The 8,212-nt window shown below is 38.7% G+C and overlaps 1 pseudogene; it reads right to left on the bottom strand.

The window, feature by feature from the left end:
* Positions 1–1,829: 1,829 nt before the first annotated feature.
* Positions 1,830–1,923, bottom strand: LOC116864847 (annotated as a pseudogene).
* Positions 1,924–8,212: the final 6,289 nt, after the last annotated feature.

Below are 8,212 nucleotides of genomic sequence, written 5' to 3'. Positions count from 1 at the left end.
ACATGTCCTACTGACTGAGCCAGCCAGGTGCTCCTATTCCATTATATTCCATTAATCTATCCATCTTTATGCTTATATTGCGCTGTTTTAATTATGGTAGCCTTATGGTAATTCTCAAAATCATACAGTATTCTTTTCCAAAATTGTTTAGGAATTCTAGGTCCTTTGCATCTCATTATGATTTTCAGTTTGTCAGTTTCTGGGAAAAGAAAAACATGCTGAGATTTTTGTTAGAAATGCATTGAACACACATCAATTTGGGGAGAGTTGACATAATTTTGAGTCTTCTGACCCATGAACAAAGCTTACAATTCTATTCATTTAGGTCTCTTGAATTTCTTTCAGCAACGTTTTGTCATTTTCAGTTTAATACCTTTCACATCTTTTGTCACATTTATCCTTAAGTCTTTCATATTTTTTGATGCTATCTTAAAATTTCAATTTCCAATTTTTCATTGCCAGTACATAGAATTCAACTCTGTTTTATATATTAATGTTGTATCTTGTATCTCTCCAAACTCATTAGTTTTCGTAGGATGTTTTGGTATATTACACGGGAATTTCTACAGAGACAATCACGTTATTTACGAAAAAGACCATTTTTCTTCTGGTTTCATCTGGTTTTTCTTTTTAGTTGACTAATATTTTGAATTACATTGATTGATTTTTGAAGGGTGGAATCCCTCTTGGGATGAATCCCCTTTGATCATGTTGTAGTATCCTTTTTATATATTGTTTAATTTGTTGAAATTATGTTTAGAGTTTTTCTATCTATTGTAATGTTGAATATAAGTGGTGACAGAAGACACCCCCCATCTTGTTCTTGATTTTACTGGGAAAGCATTTATCCAGCATTAAAAGTCTTTCACCACTGAATATGATGTTAGTTGTCAGTATTTTGTAAATATCTTTTATCAGGTTGAAGAAGTTCTCTCATGTCCCTAGCTTGCCAAAAATTTTTATTAGGAATAAATATTAGATTTTGCTGAATGTAGCGTTTGCAACCTATGGGATGATTGTGTGGGTTTTTTCCTTTGATTTGTTGATATGGTGAATTACTGTTTGATTTTTTAAAATAAAGGTCTTATTTATTTATTTGACAGAGAGAGACATAGCAAGAGAGGGAACAAAAGCAGGGGAGTGGGAGAGGGAGAAGTAGACCTCCTGCCAAGCAGGGAGCTAGATGTGATGCTCTGTCCCAGGACCCTGGGATCATGACCTGAGCTGAAGGCAGACCCTTAACAACTGAGCCACATAGGTGCCCCTACTCTTTGATTTTTGAACATTAAACCAATTCTGCAATTTTAGGATGAACCCACCCTACTTGGTCATGTTGTGTTATCCTTTTTTATGCCATTGAATTCAGTTTGCTGAAGTTTTGTTTAGATTTTATTTGGGGGGGGGGCTTCTATATGCATGGGAGATATTAGTCTAGAGTTTTGTTTCTGGAATATCTTTGGGTTTGGAATTAGGGTAATACTGGCCTCATAGAATGAGTTGGGAAGTACTCCCTTTTCTTCAACTTTTTGGGAAAACTGTGTAGAATTAGGATTATTTCTTCTATCTATAAAATTAGTACAAATACTAATTTCTAGAAAGTTAGTATTATTTGTTTTAGCTATGTAGGCCTGGAATTTTTGTGTGGGAAGGTTTTTAAGTATAATTTCAGCTTCTTTAATAGATAATAGACTTTTTAGGTTATCTACTCTTTTGTGATCTGTGGTAATTTATGTCTTTCAAGGAATTTGTCCATTTTATCTATGTCATGGAATTTATTGACATGAAGTTATTATTGTTCATAATAATCTATTTTTATCCTCTTTTTTCCACTTCAGACATAATATGTTGTAGTCATAACAAGGTTTGACTTGTCACAAAACATTGTGAATACTCAGTCATCACACTTATGAACTATAAAAAGACCTACTTTTATCCTGAATACCTGTAGAATATGTGGTAATGTCAACTCTGTATTCCTGATATTGATAATTTATCTTTTCTTCTTTTTTTAACTGATTAATATAGCTAAAGCTTAGTCCGTTCTATTGATTTTCTGAAAGAACCACACTTATTTGATTGTCTCTATTTTTTTCTCCTTTTCTAGTTCATTGGTTCCTGCCTTGGTCTTTATTACTTTCTTTAGTCTGCTTTATGTTTGCCTTGTTCTTTCATTTCTAGGTTTGTAAGGTAGAAAGAAGCTGAGATCACCGATATGAGACCTTTTTTTGTTTTTATTTTTTTCCCTTCTTTTCAAAGATTTTATTTATTCATTTCACAGACAGAGATCACAAGTAGGCAGAGAGACAGGCAGAGAAAGGGAAGGAAGCAGGCTCCCCACTGAGCAGAGAGCCCAATGCGGGGCTCGATCCCAGGACCCTGGGATCATGACCTGAGCCGAAGGCAGAGGCTTTAACCCACTGAGTCACCCAGGCGCCCAAGACCTTTTTTTTTCTAATAGAGACATTTAGTGCTGTAAGTGTTCCTTTAAGTATTGCATTAATGGCATCTACAAATGCTGATAATGTTGTTTTCATTTTCATTCAGTTCAAAATACTTCTCAATTTCTCTTTTGATTTCTTTTTAAATCTGCCAATTATTTTTTTAAAAGATTTTATTTATTTACTTGTCTGAGAGAGAGAGAGGGCACAAGCGGGGGTGGGGGGGGAGCAGGCTCACCGCTGAGCAATTAGCCCAATGCGGGACTCAATTCCAGGACCTGGGATCATGACCTGAGCTGAAGGCGGATGCTTAACCCATTGGCAACCTGGGAGCCCCTAATCTGCCAGTTACTATAGAAGGGTGTTGTTAGCTTCCAAATAGTTGGGGACTTTCCAAGGATCTTTTCATTATTGATTTCTAATTTAATTTTTCTGTGGTCAGAACATCGGTTGTATGACTTGAATCCGATTGAATTTTATTGAGTCTATGGCCCAAAAGAGTTCTCTGTGCACTTGAGAAGAATGTGTATTCTGCTATTGTTGGGTGTTCTATGAATGTCAGTCAGGTCAATAATTAATAGTATTGGGGGAGGAGTCAAGATGGCGGAGAAGTAGCAGGCTGAGACTACTTCAGGTAGCAGGAGATCAGCTAAATAGCTTATCTAAAGATTGAAAACACCCACCAACCCAACGGGAGATCAAAGAGAAGAAGAACAGCAATTCTAGAAATAGAAAATCAATCATTTTCTGAAAGGTAGGACTGGCGGAGAAGTGAATCCAAAGCGACGGGAAGATAGACCGCAGGGGGAGTGTCCGGCTCCCGGCAAGCCTCGGAGCAACGGAGCACAAAATCAGGACTCTTAAAAGTCTGTTCCGCTGAGGGACATCGCTCCAGAGGCTTAACCGGGGTGAAGCCCACGTGGGGTCAGCGTGGCCTCAGGTCCTGCAGGGTCACAGAAGGATCGGGGGTGTCTTGAGTGTCACAGGGCTTACAGGTATTAGAACGGGGAAGCCGGCTACAGAGACAGAGCCGAGAAGTGAGCTCTAAACTCAGGTTACCTTGAGCCGGTCACAGGCTCGGTCAGCTCGGAGCACTGGGAGGCCAGGGTGACAGGAGTAATTGGGCGCTGTTCTCTGAGGGCGCACTGAGGAGTGGGACCCCAGGCTCTCGGCTCCTCCGGGCCGGAGACTGGGAGGCCGCCATCTTCATTCCCATCCTCCGGAACTCTACGGAAAGCGCTCAGGGAACAAAAGCTCCCGAAAGCAAACCCGAGCGGATTACTCAGCCCAGCCCCTGGTAAGGGCGGTGCAACTCTGCCTGGGGCAAAGACACTTGAGAATCACTACAACAGGCCCCTCCCCCAGAAGATCAACTAGAAACCCAGCCAGGACCAAGTTCACCTACCAAGGAGTGCAGTTTCAATATCAAGGAGAGCAGCGGAATTCCAGAGGAGGAGAAAGCAAAGCACGAAACTCATGGCTTTCTCCCCATGATTCTTTAGCCTTGCAGTTAATTTAATTTTTTTTTCTTTTTCAATTTTTTTTCTCTTCTTCTGCTAAATTTTTTTAACTTTTACCCTTTTCTTTTTTAACGTTTTTTAACTAGTTTATCTAATATATATACATACATATATTTTTTTCCTTTTTATATTTTTTCATTATTGGTTTTCTTTTTTTAATTCTTTTTTTTTTTTTTCCTGAACCTCTTTTTATCCCCTTTCTCCCCCCTCACGATTTGGGATCTCTTCTGATTTGGCTAAAGCATATTTTCCTGGGGTTGTTGCCACCCTTTTAGTATTTTACTTGCTCCTTCATATACTCTTATCTGGACAAAATGACAAGGCGGAAACATTCACCACAAAAAAAAAACAAGAGGCAGTACCAAAGGCTGGGGACCTAATCAATACAGACATTGGTAATATGTCAGATCTAGAGTTCAGAATGACGATTTTCAAGGTTCTAGCCGGGCTCAAAAAAGGCATGGAAGATATTAGAGAAACCCTCTCGGGAGATATAAAAGCCCTTTCTGGAGAAATAAAAGAACTAAAATCTAACCAAGTTGAAATCAAAAAAGCTATTAATGAGGTGCAATAAAAAATGGAGGCTCTCACTGCTAGGATAAATGAGGCAGAAGAAAGAATTAGCGATATAGAAGACCAAATGACAGAGAATAAAGAAGCTGAGCAAAAGAGGGACAAACAGCTACTGGACCACGAGGGGAGAATTCGAGAGATAAGTGACACCATAAGACGAAACAACATTAGAATAATTGGGATTCCAGAAGAAGAAGAAAGAGAGAGGGGAACAGAAGGTATATTGGAGAGAATTATTGGAGAGAATTTCCCCAATATGGCAAAGGGAACAAGCATCAAAATCCAGGAGGTTCAGAGAACCCCCCTCAAAATCAATAAGAATAGGTCCACACCCCGTCACCTAATAGTAAAATTTGCAAGTCTTAGTGACAAAGAGAAAATCCTGAAAGCAGCCCGGGAAAAGAAGTCTGTAACATACAATGGTAAAAATATTAGATTGGCAGCAGACTTATCCACAGAGACCTGGCAGGCCAGAAAGAGCTGGTATGATATATTCAGAGCACTAAACAAGAAAAACATGCAGCCAAGAATACTATATCCAGCTAGGCTATCATTAAAAATAGAAGGAGAGATTAAAAGCTTCCAGGACAAACAAAAACTGAAAGAATTTGCAAACACCAAACCAGCTCTACAGGAAATATCGAAAGGGGTCCTCTAAGCAAAGAGAGACCCTAAAAGTAGTAGATCAGAAAGGAACAGAGACAATATACAATAACAGTCACCTTACAGGCAATACAATGGCACTAAATTCATATCTCTCAAGAGTTACCCTGAATGTGAATGGGCTAAATGCCCCAATCAAAAGACACAGGGTATCAGAATGGATAAAAAAACAAAACCCATCTATATGTTGCCTACAAGAAACTCATTTTAAACCCGAAGACACCTCCAGATTTAAAGTGAGGGGGTGGAAAAGAATTTACCATGCTAATGGACATCAGAAGAAAGCAGGAGTGGCAATCCTTCTACCAGATCAATTAGATTTTTTTTTATTTTATTTTTAAAGATTTTATTTATTTATTTGACAGACAGAAATCACAAGTAGACAGAGAGGCAGACAGAGAGAGAGAGGAGGAAGCAGGCTTCCCGCTGAGCAGAGAGCCCGATGCGGGGCTCGATCCCAGGACCCTAAGATCATGACCTGAGCTGAAGGCAGAGGCTTTAACCCACTGAGCCACCCAGGCGCCCCCAGATCAATTAGATTTTAAGCCAAAGACTATAATAAGAGATGAGGAAGGACACTATATCATACTCAAAGGATCTGTCCAACAAGAAGATCTAGCAATTTTAAATATCTATGGCCCTAACGTGGGAGCAGCCAACTATATAAACCAATTAATAACAAAATCAAAGAAACACATCAACAATAATACAATAATAGTAGGGGACTTTAACACTCCCCTCACTGAAATGGACAGATCATCCAAGCAAAGGATCAACAAGGAAATAAAGGCCTTAAATGACACACTGGACCAGATGGACATCACAGATATATTCAGAACATTTCACCCCAAAGCAACAGAATACACATTCTTCTCTAGTGCACATGGAACATTCTCCAGAATAGATCACATCCTCGGTCCTAAATCAGGTCTCAACCGGTATCAAAAGATTGGGATCATTCCCTGCATATTTTCAGACCACAATGCTCTGAAGCTAGAACTCAATCACAAGAGGAAATTTGGAAAGAACCCAAATACATGGAGACTAAACAGCATCCTTCTAAAGAATGAATGGGTCAACCAGGAAATTAAAGAAGAATTGAAAAAATTCATGGAAACAAATGATAATGAAAACACAACGGTTCAAAATCTGTGGGACACAACAAAGGCAGTCCTGAGAGGAAAATATATAGCGGTACAAGCCTTTCTCAAGAAACAAGAGAGGTCTCAGGTACACAACCTAACCCTACACCTAAAGGAGCTGGAGAAAGAACAAGAAAGAAACCCTAAACCCAGCAGGAGAAGAGAAATCCTAAAGGTCAGAGCAGAAATCAATGAAATAGAAACCAAAAAAACAATAGAACAAATCAACGAAACTAGGAGCTGGTTCTTTGAAAGAATTAATAAGATTGATAAACCCCTGGCCAGACTTATGAAAAAGAAAAGAGAAAGGACCCAAATAAATAAAATCATGAATGAAAGAGGAGAGATCACAACTAACACCAAAGAAACACAGACAATTATAAGAACATACTATGAGCAACTCTATGCCAACAAATTTGACAATCTGAAAGAAATGGATGCATTCCTAGAGACATATAAACTACCACAACTGAACCAGGAAGAAATAGAAAGCCTGAACAGACCCATAACCAGTAAGGAGATTGAAACAGTCATCAAAAATCTCCAAACAACCAAAAGCCCAGGGCCAGATGGCTTCCCACGGGAATTCTACCAAACATTTAAAGAAGAATTAATACCTATTCTCCTGAAACTGTTCCAAAAAATAGAAATGGAAGGAAAACTTCCAAACTCATTTTATGAGGCCAGCATCACCTTGCTCCAAAACCAGACAAGGATCCCATCAAAAAAGAGAACTACAGACCAATATCCTTGGTGAACACAGATGCAAAAATTCTCACCAAAATACTAGCCAATAGGATTCAACAGTACATTAAAAGGATTATTCACCATGACCAAGTGGGATTTATTCCAGGGCTGCAAGTTTGGCTCAACATCCGCAAATCAATCAATGTGATACAACACATTAATAAAAGAAAGAGCAAGAACCATATGATACTCTCCATAGATGCTGAAAAAGCATTTGACAAAGTACAGCGTCCCTTCCTGATCAAAACTCTTCAAAGAGTAGGGATAGAGGGCACATACCTCAATATTATCAAAGCCATCTATGAAAAACCCACCGCAAATATCATTCTCAATGGAGAAAAACTGAAAGCTTTTCCGCTAAGGTCAGGAACACGGCAGGGATGTCCGTTATCACCACTGCTATTCAACATAGTACTAGAAGTCCTAGCCTAAGCAATCAGGCAACAAAAGGAAATTAAAGGCATCCAAATTGGCAAAGAAGAAGTTAAACTATCACTCTTCGCAGACGATATGATACTATATGTGGAAAACCCAAAAGACTCCACTCCAAAACTGCTTGAACTTGTGCAGAATTCAGTAAGTGTCAGGATATAAAATCAATGCACAGAAATCAGTTGCATTTCTCTACATCAACAACAAGACAGAAGAAAGAGAAATTAAGGAGTCAATCCCATTTACAGTTGCACCCAAAACTATAAGATACCTAGGAATAAACCTAACCAAAGAGGCTAAGAATCTATACACAGAAAACTATAAAGTACTCATGAAAGAAAGTGAGGAAGACACAAAGAAATGGGGAAATGTTCCATGCTCCTGGATTGGAAGAATAAATATTGTGAAAATGTCTATGCTACCTTAAGCAATCTACACATTTAATGCAATTCCTATCAAAGTACCATCCATTTTTTTCAAAGAAATGGAACAAATAATCCTAAAATTTATATGGAACCAGAAAAGACCCCGAATAGCCAAAGGAATATTGAAAAAGAAAGCCAAAGTTTGTGGCATCACAATTCCGGACTTCAAGCTCTATTACAAAGCTGTCATCATCAAGACAGCATGGTACTGGCACAAAAACAGACACATAGATCAATGGAACAGAATAGAGAGCCCAGAAATAGACCCTCAA

This window comes from Lontra canadensis, unplaced genomic scaffold (genome assembly GCF_010015895.1).
Source record: "Lontra canadensis isolate GAN:19392208 unplaced genomic scaffold, GSC_riverotter_1.0 scaffold6, whole genome shotgun sequence".
NCBI classification, from domain to species: Eukaryota; Metazoa; Chordata; class Mammalia; order Carnivora; family Mustelidae; genus Lontra; species Lontra canadensis.
Note: the sequence above shows the minus strand (reverse complement) of the source record. Positions and strands in the feature narration are given on the sequence as shown.